At 41.3% G+C, this 21,831-nt stretch overlaps 1 protein-coding gene across 1 annotated transcript in view; it reads right to left on the bottom strand.

Moving 5' to 3' along the window:
• Positions 1 to 21,484, bottom strand: part of LOC120985917 (aminopeptidase N-like) — a 158,704-nt gene extending 137,220 nt beyond the window's left edge. Inside the window, exon 1 of the mRNA XM_040414138.1 lies at positions 21,257 to 21,484. The gene's annotated coding sequence lies outside the window, so the exon portion shown is untranslated. The remainder of the gene's footprint in view (positions 1 to 21,256) is intronic.
• Between the last annotated feature and the right edge of the window lie 347 nt (positions 21,485 to 21,831).

The following is a 21,831-nucleotide window of genomic DNA, read 5'->3' as shown; positions in this document are numbered from 1 at the left end:
TCAGTCTTTGCATGGATCGGCAGATGTTACACAGCTTTGCAATTGCCCAGTTCTTACAGTTCTCATCGCTGCAAAGGTAGTTAACAGGCCAATTTTCCTTTAATTCTTTACTCACAATGTGGCACTACAGCTTTTCTCTGCAGGATGTAGTCCTTAGCAGATCCTCCATCTGCTTCTAAAGTATGTACAGGCTACCCAAGTCTTTCATCTCCTGGACAAGTTAACTGCAAAGTCAATATGTTTCTCAAACAAGTTATCTCCACAGTCTCAACTTTGCATGCACACTTTTCTATTTTTCTCCCCATAAGCTGGTTTAGGGCTTTCTCTTCACATATTTAGCTCTTCTGGCTGGTTCTTTCTCAGGCCTGTTTCCTGCTTTTGCTTACTACACTGTCTTAGGCTGGTTTCACACGGGCGTTGCGGGAAAACGTGCGGGTGCGTTGCGGGAACACCCGCGATTTTTCCGCGCGAGTGCAAAACATTGTAATGCGTTTTGCACGCGCGTGAGAAAAATCGCGCATGTTTGGTACCCAAACCCGAACTTCTTCACAGAAGTTCGGGCTTGGGATCGGTGTTCTGTAGATTGTATTATTTTCCCTTATAACATGGTTATAAGGGAAAATAATAGCATTCTGAATAGAGAATGCAAAGTAAAACAGCGCTGGAGGGGTTAAAAAAATAATAATAATAATTTAACTCACCTTAGTCCACTTGATCGCGGCCCGGCATCTCCTTCTGTCTCCTTTTTTGAATAGGACCTGTGGTGAGCATTAAATACAGTTACAGGACCTTTGATGACGTCACTCCGGTCATCACATGATCCATCACCATGGTAAAAGATCATGTGACGTACCATGTGATGACCGGAGTAACGTCATCAAAGGTCCTGTAACTGTATTTAATGCTCACCACAGGTCCTATTCAACAAAGGAGACAGAAGGAGATGTCGGGCTACGCGATCAAGTGGACTAAGGTGAGTTAAATTTTTTATTTATTTTTTAACCCCTCCAGCCCTATTTTACTTTGCATTCTGTATTCAGAATGCTATTATTTTCCCTTATAACTATGTTATAAGGGAAAATAATAATGATCGGGTCTCCATCCCGATCGTCTCCTAGCAACCGTGCGTGAAAATCGCACCGCATCCGCACTTGCTTGCGGATGCTTGAGATTTTCACGCAACCCCATTCACTTCTATGGGGCCTGCGTTGCGTGAAAAACGCAGAATATAGAGGCATGCTGCGATTTTCACGCAACGCATAAGTGATGCGTGAAAATCACCGCTCATCTGAACAGCCCCATAGAAATTAATGGGTCGGTATTCAGTGCGGGTGCAATGCGTTCACCTCACGCATTGCATCCGCGCGTAATACTCGCCCGTGTGAAAGGGGCCTTAGTCTTAACTCCTCCTTATGGGGCTTGTAGAAATCCTTATGCAGGTCACATATTACATCTGGTGGCATCAGAGGCAGAGCTTGTTAGGAGCTCATTTGCATCCCTTTCTTCTCAGAATTCCAGAGGAGCATGTATGGCCAATAAGTCTCCTCACGCCGATTAAGGCGCTCTCCCAAGGAGAGATAGTACCCCCCAAATCCTGACTTAGGCCTCTCACCCAGTTAAGCCAGTACTCTCTGCTCTGCACTGATGAGGGGCAATCACCTGAAACAGCTGTCTGCAGATGAGGTGCTGGCTTATTTAATATCTGAGTCATGTTTTAAGGCCTATATAAAGGGTCAAACATTGACTTATAGGATAGCTGCCTTACATCTGGTAGCATTAGGGGCAGAGCTTGTTAGGCGCTCATTTGCATACCTTTCTTCGATCCCATACAGGAAATGTAAAAAATAAAATTTTAACCCTTTAATGTCTATTAACAGAAAAGGCAGCAGACCCACTTTTCTATGGACTTAGCCTGTAGTAGAGCAGCACTTGATTGTGGAGAAATGTTGTAAAGTAGGCAATGCAGATGACACCATCACAGGACACTGTAGTTGGAATTATTACATGTGTACTATAGCTGACATTATTGTATGCTACTGTAGCTCACACTATCCCAGGTCATTTTGGTTGATATTAAGGTGTACTGTACCTGACACTATTGCAGAGTACTGTGTCTGGCATTATTACAGGCGCAACTTAGCTGACACAATTGCAAGGCACTGTGGCTGTCAAAGTTCTTGCCTTTTATTTCTGACCTACTCTCCTGATACATCCCCACATCTAATCTCCAATCCTCAAACACCTCCTTATTTGCTCTCCTCTTTTCTGCTTTCCAAAAATTATGTACAAGATCCCCATACTCTGGAACTCACTATCCTAGCACAGAAACTTTCCCCCACCATCCAAATGTTCTGAGGTGGACACACATGCTCAGTCTTGCCTCTCTTTGCTCCTTTGGGTAAGCAGAGATCCCTTATGTGCTGAGCTGACTGCTTCTAAACTACAGCATCTTCTCTGTTTATCAAATGAGATGCAGAGAAAGTGAAAAGAGAGTGAGACATTGTTACTGTACTTGTACTTGCTCAGCATTCCCTGACTAGCAGAGAAGATGTTGCAGTGTAGCAGCAGCCATACTAGGGATCCCTCCATATATCGGTGAAGAAGAGAGAGAGAGAGAGAGAGAGAGAGAGAGACAAGACTGAGCATGTGTATCCATCTTGGCACACTGAGATGGGTACAGAATTGCTGTTCACTAAAAACAGCAGGTGGCACTATACCATGATTATTTTTGGAACAAATAGGCATATACGTGTTTTTTTTCTAAATGTAAATACAAAAATGTTTATAATCATTGTATGGACTTTAAGGGGTTCTCTGGGAATTAATAAAATTATTGAAAATACTTAATATTACTTTATTATAAATATTTTCCCAAATAGCTTTTATTAATTATAATCAGGGGTGGATTAAGTGCATGATAGGCCCGGGGCTGTCTACCCAAAGTCTCTTCCTAGGCCATATGACATTGTTCACATGGTCTAGGTGCAGCTCTGTCCCATCTGAGTGATTGGGTCTGAGCTGTAATACCAAGCACAGTGCTATCAAATGGACAGCGCTGTGCTTGGTAAGGAGCAAAGAGGCTGCGGCGCTCACTGGGACATCGCGGTCTCAAACAGTGGATTGGTGGGGGTGCCAGGAGTCGGACCCCCACCATCTCATAACTCTCTGAGTACAGATGTCATTAATGCTACCTGCAGTCCTATGTAACACCCCACATAACACAGTGAACTATTGTGTTATGTGGGGTGTTACATAGGACTGCATGGAACATCTACTACATTATCTGTACACAGAAAGTTATCACTGTTATCTGGGCTGTTACATAGGACTGCAGGTGACAAATTAAAATGTTAGTTGCTAAATTTAAAATACATACGATTATGATAAAAAACAGACTTGGAGGAGAAGATGAGACACAGGTAATAGAAGCATAGAAACATAGAATGTGTCGGCAGATAAGAACCATTTGGCCCATCTAGTCTGCCCAATATACTGAATACTATGAATAGCCCTTGGCCCTATCTTATATGAAGGATGGCCTTATGCCTATCCCATGCATGCTTAAACTCCTTCACTGTATTTGCAGCTACCACTTCTGCAGGAAGGCTATTCCATGCATCCACTACTCTGTCAGTAAAGTAATACTTCCTTATATTACTTTTAAACCTTTGCCCCTCTAATTTAAAACTATGTCCTCTTGTAGCAGTTTTTCTTCTTTTAAATATTCTCTCCTCTTTTACCTTGTTGATTCCCTTTATGTATTGAAAAGTTTCTATCATATCCCCTCTATCTCGTCTTTCTTCCAAGTTATACATGTTAAGGTCCTTTAATCTTTCCTGGTAAGTTTTATCCTGCAATCCATGTACTAAATTAGTAGCTCTTCTCTGAACTCTCTCCAAAGTATCAATATCCTTCTGGAGATATGGTCTCCAGTACTGTGCTCCAAATGAGGTCTCACTAGTGCTCTGTAGAGCGGCATGAGCACCTCCCTCTTTCTACTGGTAATGCCTCTCCCTATACACCCAAGCATTCTGCTAGCATTTCCTGCTGCTCTATGACATTGTCTGCCTACCTTTAAGTCTTCTGAAATAATGACCTCTAAATCCCTTTCCTCAGATACTGAGGTTAGGACTGTATCACTGATTTTATATTCTGCTCTTGGGTTTTTACGCCCCAGGTGCATTATCTTGCACTTATCAACATTAAATTTTAGTTGCCAGATTTTTGACCATTCCTCTAGTTTTCCTTAATCCTTTTCCATTTGATGTATCCCTCCAGGAACATCAACTCTGTTACAAATCTTTGTGTCATCAGCAAAAAGACACACCTTACCATCGAGGCCTTCTGCAATTTTGCTGATAAAGATATTAAACAATATGGGTCCCAGAACAGATCCCTGAGGTACCCCACTGGTAACAAGACCATGGTCTGAATATACTCCATTCACTACAACCCTCTGTTGTCTGTCCCTCAGCCACTGCCTAATCCATTCAACAATATGGGAGTCCAAGCCCAAAGACTGCAATTTATTGATAAGCCTTCTATGTGGGACAGTATCAAAAGCCTTACTAAAGTCCAGATAAGCGATGTCTACTGCACCTCCGCCATCTATTATTTTAGTCACCCAATCAAAAAAATCAATAAGATTAGTTTGACATGATCTCTCTGAAGTAAACCCATGCTGTTTTTCATCTTTCAATCCATGGGATTTTAGATGTTCCACAATCCTCTCCTTAAAGGGAACCTGTCATGTGGATATTTGATTATAATCTAACTAATTATATACAATCATGAATACTAAAAAGTACCTTAGATGTATTCACTTACTGGTGTGACAGATGGTTACCTCATAATATACACACAAAGATGCCACATGCCGCATGCTAATGAGCTGATTTGAGTCCAGCGTGATGTCATTGAGTCCAGCGTTTTTTTAATTCAGAGCTATAGCCACTCCCCTGCCCACCTGCTGCTGATTCATATGGAAAATAACTGTCAATCAGCAGCAGGTAGGCGGGGAGAGTCAGGAGCTCATAAATATTCATGACTCATCATTATCAGCTGGAGCTTTTCAATACAAGATGTTGGCAGATTGACTGGGTCAATTAAAGAAAGTGACCCAGCATTTTGCTAAGAGAATCAGTCACTTATTTATGTTGCCCTTAGTTAGGACACCATAAAACTGGTGACAGGTTCCCTTTAAGTATGGTTTCCATTAATTTCCCCACTATTGATGTCAGGCTAACTGGTCTATAGTTGCCCGATTCCTCCCTACTACCTTTCTTGTAAATGGGCACAATATTTGCCAATTTCCAATCTTCTGGGACGACTCCTGTTGCCAGTAATTGGTTAAATAAATCTGTTAATGGTTTTGCTAGTTCGCCGCTGAGCTCTTTTAATAGCTTTGGGTGTATCCCATCAGGCCCCTGTGACTTATTTGTATTAATTTTAGACAGCTGACTTAGAACCTCTTCCTCTGTAAAGACACATCAAAAGATTCATTAGTCTTCTTTCCTAACTGAGGTCCTTTTCCTCCATTTTCCTTTGTAAAAACTGAACAGAAGTATTCATTGAGGCAGTCAGCTAGTTCTTTATCTTCTTCCATATACCTTGCTTCTTTTGTTTTTAATTTGGTAATTCCTTGTTTTAGTTTCTTTTTTTCATTTATGTATCTGAAGAATGTCTTATCGCCTTTTTTCACTGACTGAGCTAATTTCTCTTCTGCCTGTGCTTTAGAAGCTCTTATAACTTGTTTAGCGTCTCTCTGCCTAATCTTATAAATTTGCCTGTCATCCTCGTTTTTTTTTATTTTCTAATTACTAAATGCTATCTTTTTGTTTTTAATGATTTTGGCCACTTCTGCTGAGTACCACGGTGGTCTCTTCCTTTTTTTGCTTTTACTGACAAGCCTAATGCAATTTTCTGTTGCCTTCAATAGTGCCACTTTTAAGTAGTACCATTTCTCCTGGACTCCATTGATACTGTTCCAATCTGATAGGGACTCGTATACCACTAATCTAATTTTAGAAAAGTCAGTTTTTCTAAAATCTAAAATTTTAGTTTTTGTGTGGTGTGACTCGGTCACTGTACTTATAGTAAGCCACACTGACTGGTGATCACTAGATCCCAAGCTTTCCCCTACAGTAATATCAGATACCAAATTCCCATTTGTGAATACTAAATCTAAAATGGCCTCCTTCCGGGTTGGCTCCTCAACTACTTGCTGTAGAGATAATCCCAGTAGGGAATTTAGAATATCTGTACTGGCAGAACTAGCTATTTTGGTTTTCCAGTTTACATCAGGAAGATTAAAGTCTCCCATAATGATAACTTCCCCCTTCAATGTCATTTTAGCTATTTCCTCAACTAGTAGATCATCTAATTCTTTGACTTGGCTAGGTGGTCTATATATCACACCTACACGAGTTACCTTATGATTATCAAGCTGCAAGGTAATCCAAACGGACTCTAAATTGGTCTCGCTAACTTGTATCAAATTATATTTTATGCTCTCTTTCACATACAGAGCCACCACTCCCCCTTCTTGCCTTCTCTGTCTTTCCTGTATAGAGAGAACCCTGGTATTGTTATATCCCAGTCATTACTCCCATTGAACCACATCTCAGTAACAGCCACTAAATCTATATTCTCAGATGCCATTATAGCCTCAAGTTCATTGATCTTATTCCCTAAACTGCGAGCATTTGTAGACAAGAATCTGAGCTTGTCATTTCTTAACCTTTGTGCTACTGGCATCTTCTGGCATTGTTCTGGGGGGCAGTCAGACTGCTGGATTATCACTCTTTTGCCCCCCTTTCCTAGTTTAAATGCTCCTTAGCAAATACTTGGAACTGTTTACTGAAGACATTCGTTCCATTGAGAGAAAGATGCAAACCATCTTTCTTGTACAGTTCTTTTCCATTCCAACGAGAGCTAACATGAGTCCACTGCCCAAACCCCTGAAGATGCCTGGTAGGCGAAACATGTCGGGGGGCAGCGAGTGATATTAGTGTTTTAGCCAGTCTATGCCTGGCCTGCAATAACGTCTGGGAGATATATCAATAGGAGTACAGACTAGGAAGGCAGTTATGGTAGCAAGTAGCAAGCTGTGGAAATAACAGCGTGCATCATGTAAGCAGAAAGATGCTGTAATAACGAGAGCAATGAGAGACATAGCCACACGTATATAGCGCCATCCAGAGGACGTACTCATTAATCAGACACTATGTTGCTACTATAAACATTAGGCAGGCAGACATCGCTGATAATTTTAATAGTAGAGTTCTAATTGATTTATTTTAAGGACAAGTAATAAATGCTATATTTTATAATTAATTAACACGTGTCAGCTTAGGGACCTTGATGGTCTTAGTGGCCAAATGTAAATTAAATAAAACCCTTGGTTCAGACACCATTCACCAAGCCATACATTGAATTCCTTAATGCGCATCTTCCTGTCATGCTGAAGGTTATGCACAGGCAAAACTGCAGAGAATAAAACAGTTGATGCAACCTCCCGTATATCATTTCCAAGTGTGTGAAAAGCTTCCTTCACCTTTGAAACCTCATTGCAAGCCAGATCATTTGTCCTAAGATGGACAATAACATCCACCACCCTTTCCTGCTTTGCTTGCCTAACAAAATTAAGGATCTGTCGTCTATCCCTGCTAGCGGTAGCACCAGGGAGACATCTCACAACACCATTTTCCTCAAACTTCACACCTCTTATGATGGAATAGCCCACCAACAGCTGCTTACTATCAGTCCTCACCTTCTCCTTTTTGTTTTTGGCTGCAGTCTTGCATACTTTAGGCATGGGAGATAATTGTTTCTCACCCACTGTGCTTGAGCCATCCTCCATGTTGCACTTGCACTCTGAAAGTGCTGCAAATGAATTATGGAGAGCCACAGACTGTGGGACATGTCTTCTATCAACAACTCTCAGTCTACCAGAACCTTCAGTAACGCATCTTCCATTTCTAGGGGGCCTCTGTGGCAGTGGCATTGCAACGTTCTCAGCCTGAGTTTGTTTAACGGTTAATTTACAAATCTCAGATTTAAAAAATGCGATTTCCTGCTGCATTATGGAGAGCTGTCTACAGACCAGACAGCATCCAAACCTCTGAAGAGTGGAACCTGAAATAAAAGCACAACAAATCCTGCTCTGAACCAGGTCTGCCATTTTAAAGAGGGGAAAGATTATAAACAAACAAATCTTACTTGTTTAGATTGTATCCACCTCCAGATTACCTCCTGAGTATCTCCTGAATATCTCCAATGCACTTATAAAAATCAGCACTGTTTTAAAACACAGTGTCTGAGTATCCACCAGAAACACCGCTGAAGTTCTGCACAGTAGTGAGCCAGCTCTACATATAGGAGAATACAGCACCACATACCTGTTACATCCAGTGACTTCTCCTGTCATGAAGATCTTCTCTTTCCTCTTTTCCTCCGTTTGACCCAGACCGCCATGACAAATTCTTTCAGCCGCATCTCGTCTCTACAGAGTTTGTTACACAGACACGTTAGATTTCTCATAATTGGGGTCATTTATCAAACTGGTGTAAAGTAGAATTGGCTTAGGTGCCCATAGCAACCAATCAGATTCCAACTTTCATTTTCCAAAGGAGCTGTGAAAAATGAAAGGTGAAATCTGTTGCTATGGGTAACTAACCCAGTTCTACTTTACACCAGTTTGATAAATTACCCCAAAGGTCCCTATAGTGTCTACAGTAATTATAATGTCCCCTAGAGTGCCCCCAGTAATAATAACACCCGTTATTGTGCTCCAGGTAATAATGCCTGTATAGTATCCCCAGAAATAATGTCCCCTAATAGAAATGCCCCATATAGTAATTTCCCCCACACTGACCCCATATAGTAATTTTCCCCACATTGCCCCCATATAGTAATTTCCCCTACACTGCCCCATATAGTAATCTCCCCCACACTGCCCCATATAGTAATTTTCCCCACACTGCCCCATATAGTAATTTTCCCCACACTGCGCCATATAGTAATCTCCCCCACACTGCTCCATATAGTAATTTTCCCCACACTGCCCCCACACAGTAATTATCCCCACACTGCCCCCACACAGTAATTTCCCCCACACTCCCCTATATAGTAATCTCCCCCACACTGCCCCATATAGTAATTTCCCCCACACTGCTCCATATAGTAATCTCCCCCACACTGCCCCCATACAGTAATCTCCCCCACACTGCCCCATACAGTAATCTCCACCACACTTCCCCATACAGTAATTTCTTCCACACTGCCTCCCATGTAGTAATTCCCCCAAAAAGTAATTTGCCCCCCACACTGCCCCCATTAGATAATTTGCCCCGACACTGCCATCCATTAAGTAATTTGCCCCCCACACTGCCCCCACAGTATAAATTTCTCCACACTGCCCCCACAGTATTAATTTCTCCACACTGCCCCCACAGTATTAATTACCCCATGGTAGTAATTTGCCCCCACAGTATTAATTGTCCCCCTTACTGCCCCCAGAGTACTAATTTCCCCCACACTAGTAATTTTCTCCCACGTAGTAGTTTGCCCCCACTGTCCCTTCAGTAATGTCCCCCAAAGTTGGCAGTTGGCACACAAAAAAACAAAAGCTAATACCTGTGTCCCAGTCGGCGCTCACTCGTCGATGGTGCAGGCGCACTGCGCACACACGTCAGTGTGCTGCATCCGGGCACAGGCGCAGCGCAATGATGTTATCACGCCAGCCTGCGTCAGGATTTTACTACCGCATAGGCTTCAGGCCTACTAGGCCTGAAGCCTATGGCGGTGATCGGCGGATGGCGGCAGGGCAGGGAACTATGCGCTCCCATGCCCCGCCGTAGTTTGTGGGCGTTTGGGTCGGCGTTGGGCCCCCCAGCGATGCCGGGCCCAGGGCAACCGACCCAAACGCCCCAATTATAATCCGTCACAGGTTATAATGGCTCATTTTGTCCAGGGGGCAATCCTTAGGAGAAATAAAATGGCCACCGTCCTACTAGTACACACAAAACCTGTCCTAATCACACAGAAGGACAAGTTACTTCACAACACTGACGTAAAGAGCTGCCTCATCCTCCTCTCCTTCTTGTCAGGAATTATGATCCTGAATACAGATGATAAGATCTTCAGCTGAATCTCTGTAGGAATGGAGTTCATAAGGAGACAGCTGTAGTACAGAGGGGATGGACAAGACAGACTGTGGTAATGTGGGGCTTTGGTAATGGAGACTGCATACAAGTGCTGCTGTTCATTACTACACCCCCACCCTCTCTGTACTTAATGCCTCCTCATGAATTCGATTCCTACAGAGATTCAGCTGAAGATCTTATCATCTGTATTCAGGATCATAATCCTTTACAAGCAGAGCAGAGAGGAGGCTGACGGTGGTAATTTCTCCTAATGATTGCTCGCTAAACAAAACAAGCCATTATAACTAATGAAAGGTATTTGGGAAAATATTTATAATAGAGTAATATTTTCAGTAATTTTATTTCATGAATTCCCAGAGAAACGCTTGGAAGGAGTTATGCCACCTGGAAATTTATGGCATATTCACGAGATATGCTATAAATGTTCAAAAGGTGCAGATTCTTGGTCTGGAATGGGGCTGCATTGCATTTGACCATGAATGGAGCGGTCGTCGGACCTGCACATCTCTCCCCATTCGCTTAAAAAGGACTTTCAAATAAAGCTGTGGGCCCAGAGGAGGGACCCACACCTATTGAACACTTACAGCATATTCTGTGGATATGCCATAAATGTCCTGGATGGAAATACCCATTTAACTATAAATATTCTTTGTGGGGCAACCCTTTTAAGTTTGGTTTGTGAGCAATGAGAGGGACTACTATGGGGCACTGCATTGCCATATCATTAGAACATTATGAGGGTTATTTATCAAGCCATTCACTCCAGAATTCTGGCAAATGAGGTTTTGCACACTGCCCCTTACAGCACCACCTACAGATGTGGAGAAAAATTTTGGTCAGGATTTTAGAGCAGGTTTTTAAAAAGTTGCAAAATTGACTCAACTCTAGGCTCAGCCTGGATGATAAATTAGCTGGAGGCTTTTTCCTAACTCTATACCATCTATTCAACCAATAGATGGTATAGAGTTAGGAAAAAGCCTCCAGCTAATTTATCATCCAGGCTGAGCCTAGAGTTGAGTCAATTTTGAAACTTTTTGCAACTTACAGTGAGAAAAAATAATAATAATTTACACCAAAATTGTGGCACAATGTTGATGCAAAATGTCACATTTTATGCCCCATGCCTTTTCAAGCAATTAAGAAAAAAGTGTACAAACCCTTGTTGCACCAAACTGAGCCAACATAGCAGCAATTTGCATCACTTTTTAGACAGAGTCTATGCACAGACACATTAGTAAATCTGCTCCAATGTACCTTATCTTTTCTCATTCTTTAAGGCAGTGTGTCGAAAATAATGTTTACCCCTAAAATTAATCCTCTGATTCTCACATGCATAGCGATGTCAAATATGTGTACATTGTATAACATTTGATTTCGCTATAGTGGAGAAAAAAAATATTCTGGGGAAGATTTATCAAACTGGTGTAAAGTAGAACTGGCTTAATTGCTCAAAGCAACCAATCAGATTCCACCTTTCATTTTCCAAAGGAGCGGTGAGTAATGAAAGATATAATCTGATTGGTTGCTATGGGCAAGTAAGCCGATTCTACTTTTAATAAATCTCCCTTTATTTTTATTTTTACATTTCTCTACTTTTCTTCAAGGGCTTCTCTCACCTTTTAGGTATTGATGACCAATCCTCCAGATAGGTCATCAGTTTAGAGGTATGCTTCGTACGATCCTTGGCATTCTTAGAAATACATTCAGTACTGTCCTGTGTGAACGAGGCTAACTATTTCATCAGTACTAGGCAGCCTACAAAAAATAGATGACACTAGAAAACTCAGAACACATTTTAACTGTTGACCTTGCGGCACACAGCAGGACAGAGCTTCCATAGTGAGACACAGGCACTTCAGTAAAGGACTAAGTGTATGTTAGTACATTATTTTATTTGGTTGACTTCTGAAGACTTAAGCATCCTGCTGCTTTCCATCTGTTGTTGATCTATTCTGACTAGGACTTGTAGTTCTACAACAGCCACAGTTTGTCTAGTAACAGATGTGTTGCTATTGACAGATGAAATCCATAATAAATTGTGGAGTGAATTAAAACTTCAACAAGAAAATAAGTTGCATGAGGTAATTTTGCATTGGTAATAAATCAACTTTAGTTTACAACACCACAATTTTTTTGGGAAAAAATAAGGATGTGTGCCATGAAGTAAATGTCCACCCTTAAACTCTATTAGTGGGACCAAAAATGTGCCAACACAACATACAGATGAAAATGCCAACCCTAAGAAGTCTATACAGGTGGCCCAACAGCCCTGATAGTACTGTCTCTAGACAGAGAATAGAGGAATTCTATCTTCATCTTTACACCCACACCTAGGGAGGAGAACAGCACTCCATCAGACCCAAGAACCAACATGGGAACTGTGGCTCCATTCAGAGAGAGGACACTAAAGATCATGGTGTGCCACAAACTCTGTTATTTATCACTTTCAGTAGTTTTTTTTATTATCTAATCCTCATTGCAAAGCACCAATCACACACAACTTAATGCCAAATCACATCCTAAGGGCTCATGCACATGACTGTGAATGGCCCAGGAATCATGGTCCATGTGTCGGCCGCATCTCTCAGGGCAAACGTGACTCCCCCGACCATAATCCTCATTGCAAAGCTGGAATTGTACACAGCTTAATGCCAAATCACAGCCTAAGGGTTCATGCACATGACCGTGATCGGCTCAGGAAACACAGTCCTTGCGTCGGCAGCATCTCCCAGGGCGACTGCGGCACCCCTGACATTAAACCTCATTGCAAAACCCAAATCGCACACAACTGCTGCTCCCCTGACCTGAACCGACTGTATCATAGTGTTTTATGATAGTCAGTTCATATTTGATCACGGGGCTATAGCAGTGTACACACATGGGTGATGTGAGTACACTGCAATAGCATCACAATCAAATAGAGACTGACTGTATCATAAATTACTGTGATACTTTTGGTGCAAATCAGGGGAGATGTGCCCGACGCACAGAGCATGGCCAGTCATGTGCATGAGCCCTTACGCTGTTATTTGGTATTAAGCTATGTGTGATTCGGGCTTTGCAACGAGGATTAGGGTTTAGGGGAGCCACGGTCGGCTTTGGAGATGCGGCTGTGTTTCCCAGGCTGATTACGGTAGTGTGCATTAGCCCTTAGATAATCACAAAACAACAATATAGCAAAAAAAAATTGGGACACATGACCTGTATGTCAAGACTAAAAGCACAAAGCCATAGAGACAGTTGAAGGGAGATCATAATGACTTTTCTTGTGGGAAATGAAACTCATATCCAGGTGTGTTTTATCTTGATTAAACTATGAATTGCTCTGTAGAACATTCTCTGCAGTGACATCATGTTCTCCAGATAAAAATGATCTTTATACTGTTGACACCAGTAGATATTTTGTAGTATGTTTTATTACTATGCAGAGTGTGCAGTATAACATTATATTCAGTACACTATAAGGGTAGGTGAATAATAAAATATTATTTCTTAGTATCTTTACATTCATATACAGACAGTTTAGAAAGGAGGCTTCAAGAGGTTCAAAGGAAAAAGCTGTGAAAATCGCATTCAGCCAATGGATAATTATGCTTTCTTTGTCCTAGTTATGTCATGATATATCAACACATCCATTGTAGCCATAAAATTTCATATTTGCTATTTAGGCCTCTAGGGCAACTAGGGACAATAGCTTTGTGAACCACAATGCTAACCATACTTGTTTGTACAGTATATATCATGTATGTGATGACAACCTTTGACAGTCACTACATCTTGTACTACATGGCAATACCTAGAAAGTAAAGTGATGCTTGAAAGTTTGCGAATTCTTCAGAATTTTCTATATTTTTGCATAAATTTGACCTAAAACGATATCAGATTTTCAAACAAGTCATCATAACCAAATCAAATAAATAAGATTAGACTTGGTCACATGTTTTGAGGAAAATGATTCAATTTCACATGTCTGTGAGTGGAAAAAGTATGTGATGCTTTAGTATAAGGAGATAAGATAATAAGGAGAAATTAGAGTCAAATGTTTTTAGTCAATAACAATCAGGTGTGAGTGGACGGCCTGTTTTATTTAAAGGAAATGTGTCATCAGAAATATATTTTTAAAGAATTTTTGATGATGTTAATTTTCCATGTCAATATCTATATTTAAAGGGGTTTTCTCATCTCAGACAATGTGGGCATATCCTAGGATATGCCCCCATTGTCTTATAGGTGCGGGTCCCACCGCTGGAACCCGCACCTACAGTACAGACCAAGAGTTTGGACACACCTTCTCATTCAAAGAGTTTTCTTTATTTTCATGACTATGAAAGCATCAAAACTATGAATTAACACATGTGGAATTATATACATAACAAACAAGTGTGAAACAACTGAAAATATGTCATATTCTAGGTTCTTCAAAGTAGCCACCTTTTGCTTTGATTACTGCTTTGCACACTCTTGGCATTCTCTTGATGAGCTTCAAGAGGTAGTCACCTGAAATGGTCTTCCAACAGTCTTGAAGAAGTTCCCAGAGATGCTTAGCACTTGTTGGCCCTTTTGCCTTCACTCTGCGGCCCAGCTCACCCCAAACCATCTCGATTGGGTTAAGGTCCGGTGACTGTGGAGGCCAGGTCATCTGGCACAGCACCCCATCACTCTCCTTCATAGTCAAATAGCCCTTACTTTCAAAGTTTTCCCAATTTTTCGGCTGACTGACTGACCTTCATTTCTTAAAGTAATGATGGCCACTCGTTTTTCTTTACTTAGCTGCTTTTTTCTTGCCATAATACAAATTCTAACAGTCTATTCAGTAGGACTATCAGCTGTGTATCCACCTGACTTCTCCTCAATGCAACTGATGGTCCCAACCCCATTTATAAGGCAAGAAATCCCACTTATTAAACCTGACAGGGCACACCTGTGAAGTGAAAACCATTTCAGGGGACTACCTCTTGAAGCTCATCAAGAGAATGCCAAGAGTGTGCAAAGCAGTAATCAAAGCAAAAGGTGGCTACTTTGAAGAACCTAGAATATGACATATTTTCAGTTGTTTCACACTTGTTTGTTATGTATATAATTCCACATGTGTTAATTCATAGTTTTGATTACTTCAGTGTGAATCTACCATTTTCATAGTCATGAAAATAAAGAAAACTCTTTGAATGAGAAGGTGTGTCCAAACTTTTGGTCTGTACTGTATATTGAGAACAGAGCCCCGAAAGTGAAGGAGGACGCACTGCGCATGCGCAGCCACCCTTCATTCATTTCTATGGGGCCGCCGAAAATAGCCGAACGCTCCTATTCACTTCTATTGGAGAGGCGGGGATTAGCGCATTGGTGGTGGACGGACCCCAGGAAATCTGGGGTCCTCCAGCCACAGCGCTCCCCGCTCAGTTCTCGATATAGGTGCGGGTCCCAGCAGTGGGACCTGCACCTATGAGACAATGGGGGCATATCCTAGCAATATGCCCCCATTGTCTAATATGGGAATACCCCTTTAATCAAAAAACATAAAATCATGCAGTTTTCATACTGGCCACCAAGACTAATAGATGCCTCTTCTTTGTCTGTAGAGATCACATTACGGCAGTTACCTGCTTATCTGTCATTCTAATCCTGCCTGTAAAAATCACCTCTGCTTATACAAGATCCACCATTCACAGTAGGTGATATCACAGTTAAAAGTAGCCTAAATGTTGTTAAGAACTGCTCAAGCAAGATGGCAGCCTCCATAATCATGTTCAGAGAATAGAATAAAAAATATGTAATCAGAAAATAAAAACAGATTAGAAAAAAAGGATATGTGTCACTAAATGTATTTAACTGGCAGATAAGATTTTTGGTGACACATTTCTATTAAAGAACAGGCATCTATCAAAATCTGATATTCACACATGTTTTTGGCTGTGTATCATGGTATGAACAAAAAATATTTCTCTAGAGCCCAGATGAAGAGTTATTCATGCTCTTCTGGCTAGAAAAAAGAAGTCTGGTCAAATCTACAGTCATACAGATGTCTTATAAATGGAGGAAACTCAATACCATGATTATCTTTCCCAGCAGTGGTCAACCAAAAAAGATCATGTCAAGTGTAAGACATGTAATATTTTGCAAGGTCACAAAGGAACCCAACATAACCTCTAATCAACTAAAGGCCTTTGTCACGTTATGTTAATGTCCATGAGCCCACCATCAGGAGGACACTGAACAATGGTGTGCATGGCCAGTGATGGCCAGTTCGTTGTGTTCACCCGCGAACACATGCGGGTTGCCATCTTAAATCACAAGTCCGGCGAGGCACAGGTAAGTCCTTACCTGTGCCTGCGCCGCGAGCCGGTCTGAAACAAATGCGGTCACCAGGAGCAGGCAGTTCCTGGGGGCCTTCATTGGGCTGTTCTCGGAACTGCCTGCTCCCGGTGACCGCATTTGTTTCAGACCGGCTCGCGGTGCAGGCAGAGGTAAGGACTTACCTGTGCCTCACCAGACTTGTGATTTAAGATGGCCAGCTCGCATGTGTTCGCGGGTGAACACTGTGAACTGGCCATCACTGTGCATGGCAGGATTGCAAGAAGAAAGCCACTGCTCTAGAAAAAGAACATTGCTGCCCATCTGCAGTTTGCTAAAGATCACCTGGACAAGCCAGAAGGCTACTGGAATAATGGTTTGTAGACGGATAAGACCAAAATATAACTTTTTGGTTTAAACGATTATAGCTATCTCTTCAGGAGAATGTGCTCAATGCTTCAAGACAACAACCCTAAGGATAACAAGCATTCTAACAAAGAATGGTTAAAGAAGAATAAAGTTAGGCCCCTTTCACACAAGCAAGTATTCCACTCGGGTGCAATGCGTGATGTGAACGCATTGCGCCCGCACAGAATTCGGACCCATTTATTTCAATGGGGCTGTGTACATGTGTGTTGGTTTTCACGCATCACTTGTGCATTGTGTGAAAATCACAGCATGTTCTATATTCTGCGATTTTCACGCAACGCTGACCCCATAGAAGTGAATGGAGCTACTTGAAAATCGCATCCGCAAGCAAGTGCAGATGCGATGCGTTTTTCACGGATGGTTGCTAAGAGATGTTGTTTGTATGCATTCAGTTTTTTATCACGCGCGTGCAAAACGCATCAAAACGCTTTTCACCCGCGCGATAACAACTGAACGAGATCGCAGGCAAAACTGAATGACTTTGCCTGCGAAATCGTGCATTTTTCACTGAACGCATTTGCAACGCATCCAGACCTAATCCGTACACACTCGTCTGCAAGGGGCCTTAAAGTTTTGGAATGGCCAAGCCTTGATCTTAATCCAATAGAAATCTTGTGGAAGGACCTGAAGCAAGCAGTACATGGGAGGAAATCCACCGACATAACCAAGGTGAAGCAGTTTTGTACAGAGGAATGGCCTAAAATTCTTCCAAGCCGATGTGCAGGACTAATTGGCAAGTATCAGAAAGATTTAGTTGCAGTTATAGCTGCACAAGGGGGTCACACCAGCTACTGACGGCAAAGGTTCACAAACTTTTGCCACACAGACATGTGATATATATTCCTCAATAAATAATATTAATAGTAAAAATTTTTACTCATTTGTTTGATTTAGCTATCTTTATCTACTTTCATGACTTGTGTAAAAATCTGATATAGTTTTAGGTCAAATTTATGCAGAAATGTATACAATTCGGAAGGGTTCACAAACTTTCAAGCATCATTATATCCTAATGCAACATAGTTAGGACAAGTGTGTACATACCATGGAGGCAGAGCATGCAGATGGAAAGTTGAAGCCCATTTTAGATTGGTCTTGTCCCTTTTAGTGGGTTGTAAGAACCTACACAGGGACGTGGTTTTGTCCCTTTTAGTGGGTTGTAAGAACCTACACAGGGACGTGGTTTCCACAAGTGTTGCAGTAGCTCACATTTCCATGTAGTCTCAGGAACTACAAACTGGGACCTAGTAGGAGTTTATTAACCCTTCTGCTGTTTGACAGCGCTGCAGCATCGGTGGTCGCCATGTGGTGCCGCACCAAATTAGAGTAGGTCCCACTCGACGTTGGTGTGGTGAGTGAACTTATGCATTTTGATCAACACATATACTAATGTAAATACAAAATTATGTCGCACTCGGGTGATGAGGAATCGCTTAGAGGTGCTCCCACTGGCAGACAACACCCAGTCTGGAAAAAAATAAGTAATAAATAAATAGTAGTAGGGCACTCTCTGTAGTATTGGGATTTTATTAAATGTAGGATAAAATTCAGATAATAATTATCACAATTCTATAGATAAATTAATAAAACAAATATTCTCAAAATGAATAGCAACAATAGTAGAGAATGGATATATATATAATTTAAAACCACATCTATATATATTCACAGTAAAATATGCATCCCAATTGTCAATATCACTCTCTAAAACCAGCAATCTGCCAGACCTCTGATAATTTGAAATGTTCGCGATATAACAATCGATCAAAACGTTAAAGTTATACAATGTTCGATGATGTACAATATTCAATGGTGTCCGATAATAAAGTTCGATGATAAAATTCACAATACGGTAAGCACACAAAGTTCTTCCAAGCGCCAAGCCAATATACCAGATACTGTGCTAGTTTCCTTTTCAAAAAAGCGATCGCACTCTGTTGAATATACAGCGGGACGCCGCTATTTGCATTAAGTGAGTGGGACGCCACTCTATATGCTACTAGCTTTTACCTGTGCTTGAAATTTATAAGTATCTGGTATATTGGCTTGGCGCTTGGAAGAACTTCGTGTGCTTACCGTATTGTGAATTTTATCATCGAACTTTATTATCGGACACCATCGAATATTGTACATCATCGAACATTGTATAACATTAACGTTTTGATCGATTGTTATATCGCAAACATTTCAAATTATCAGAGGTCTGGCAGATTGCTGGTTTTAGAGATTGATATTGACAATTGGGATGCATATTTTACTGTGAATATACATAGATGTGGTTTTAAAGAGGACCTTTCACTAGAATAAAAAATGTAAACTAAGCATACAGACATGGAGAGCGGCGCCCAGGGATCTCCCTGCACTTACTATTATCCCTGGGCGCCGCTCCGTTCTCCTGGTATAGGCTCCGGTAGCTTCATATGTTCAGTTCAACTGGGTGGAGCCTGCCGGCATCTCCTTCTCCCAGGCTGTAGCACTGGCCAATCGCAGAAAAAAAAAACTCTCAGGCTATGAGCTGAGTGCTGCGATTGGCCAGCGCTACAGCCTGGGAGAAGGAGATGCCGGCAGGCTCCACCCAGTTGAACTGAACATATGAAGCTACCGGAGCCTATACCGGGAGAACGGAGCGGCGCCCAGGGATAATAGTAAGTGCAGGGAGATCCCTGGGCGCCGCTCTCCATGTCTGTATGCTAAGTTTACATTTTTTATTCTAGTGAAAGGTCCTCTTTAAATTATATATATATATATATCCACTCTCTACTATTGTTGCTATTCATTTTGAGAATATTTGTTTTATTAATTTATCTCTAGAATTGTGCTAATTATTATCTGAATTTTATCCTACTTTTAATAAAATCCCAATACTACAGAGAGTGCCCTACTACTATTTATTTATTACATATACTAATGCCTCATGTACAGTATGTATATTGGGGGCTGTATACCATTTATTACATTGAGAAGCGATATTAATTGTGCTGAGAAGCATTTATAGATCGATGCATAGCATATGGATTTGCAATCCATGTTTTTCTCTCTTTTTTGGATATTTCATTAGTGTCTTTCCTTCTCCCATGATATCAGCACTCCTCACATTCAGCCCAGGGGATTTTAATTAGGAGACTGCATAAGGGTTAATAAATTCCTACCAGTTCTCAGTTGGCGTTCCTGAAAGCATATGGAAAGGTGAACTTTTGACATCTGTTCACATGGTGCAGTACTGCGTAGTTGCCATTGTTGATGTTGTGCTGTGCTGGCGGGTTGGTGGGACCCAGTGCCAGGGTGGCTTTGTCTAGCAGCAGGGGTGCTGTTTGACTGCTGGGTCCTGCCGTCTGCTGGTGCAGTGCTGCAGCGTCAGTGTTTGCCGCATGGTGCCGCACCAAATTATAGTAGGTCCCACTCAAGGGGGCAACCTTGGCGTGGTGAGGGGGCTTATGCATTTTGACCAAAACGTATACCTCATGTACAGACCTTATATCAGGGGCTGTATACTATTTATTACGGTGAGAAGCTGTTATAGATGAATGCGTAGCATGTGGGTGTGCGATCCATGTTTTTTTGGATATTTCATTAGAGCCTAATTTTTATCTGTGCTTGTGGCACCCTGTTTTTTTTATGTATGCCAATGAAGTATGTAATAACAAAGTGTTATTGAAAAACTGAATACTATTTTTGTAACTACAGTACTGTATATTTAGATGTAAAACAGTTAACTTACTAAACATGATAGTAAGATAGATAGATCGATAGACACAATGAGTCCATAAAAAATTGCAGCACCATGGGATGAGATAAATGGAAGTGAAGTTTATTCACCCAGCATGACGTTTCAGACCCCTGATCTCATTCGGTGGTCCTGAGATTTGATTATGTATTATATTATTTGGATCCCTGATGAGGGTAATAATCATTGGCACACCTTCAGTTCTTTTTCGGGATTCTCTATTGTAAACCGATTAGGGACACAGAGTTATGTGAGAAAATACATTTGGTACAGGATTATGGAACATGTATAAAAGTAAAGAGGAATAAAAAATGTAAAAAAAACTATAACAGATAATCACAGTGATGAAATGTGACTTTGCACAGTCTGTATAAGAGCCTGTAAATAGAGACCTGAGAGCATATCTAATATTTTACTTTTCCATATTCTTCCTTGTATTATTTTTGCATTGTGTGAACTTCTCAGCATTTTGTTTTAGGCTGCCATGGAGTTGAAAAATCATTAACTCATGGTACGCTGCCCTTCACAGGGTAACAGACTGTGGGAATGAAGAGATATGTCAAAGAACCTGTGACTCCTATGCCTGAGAAGAATCCTTGATTGTATTCTGCAGAGCTGGAAACATAAAACCACAAGAGATATCACTCACCTTTGCCTATTCATTGCACAGGTTCACAAACTTAGAGAACTTTTGCTGTGTCCCATAAGTCGCAGTGTCCAGAAAAAAGTTTCTCTTCGGTCTGTGAAAGGTTCAATTTATGGATCCAGAATGACATTTGTGATTGTCCTAACTTCTGCAACGTAGTAGTCCTCCCACACAGACACACACTCAACACAGTGTGAGGATGACTGTTCTATTACACCAAATATGTTCAACTTCTTCCTCTCACTCACTCTCTCAAAATTAGAAACAGGGTAGGCAGAATTTCTCCCAACATAAATGCAAGTAACCTGACCTTCTGCCTGAACAGCAAATATTCAGAGTTAACCTCTTGTGTGCACCACATGATGATTGTCCAACAGCTTGGACTACAAGTGCAATGGGAGGCTAAAACGTGAAATGTACTCATTTATAGTGAATACCTGGTGTAAGAAGGTACAAGGAATCATCGTGGATGATAGGTACATGTCACCAAGGTTCCTGGCCTCGGTAGAGTAAGAGCCGTTTTTTAGGGGTCAGCAGCAGTTGCTGTTTGACACCTTGGTACTTAGCATGGCTGTAAT

This window comes from Bufo bufo, chromosome 1 (genome assembly GCF_905171765.1).
Source record: "Bufo bufo chromosome 1, aBufBuf1.1, whole genome shotgun sequence".
In the NCBI taxonomy this organism is placed as follows: Eukaryota; Metazoa; Chordata; class Amphibia; order Anura; family Bufonidae; genus Bufo; species Bufo bufo.
This window is presented reverse-complemented; position numbering and strand designations above follow the sequence as displayed.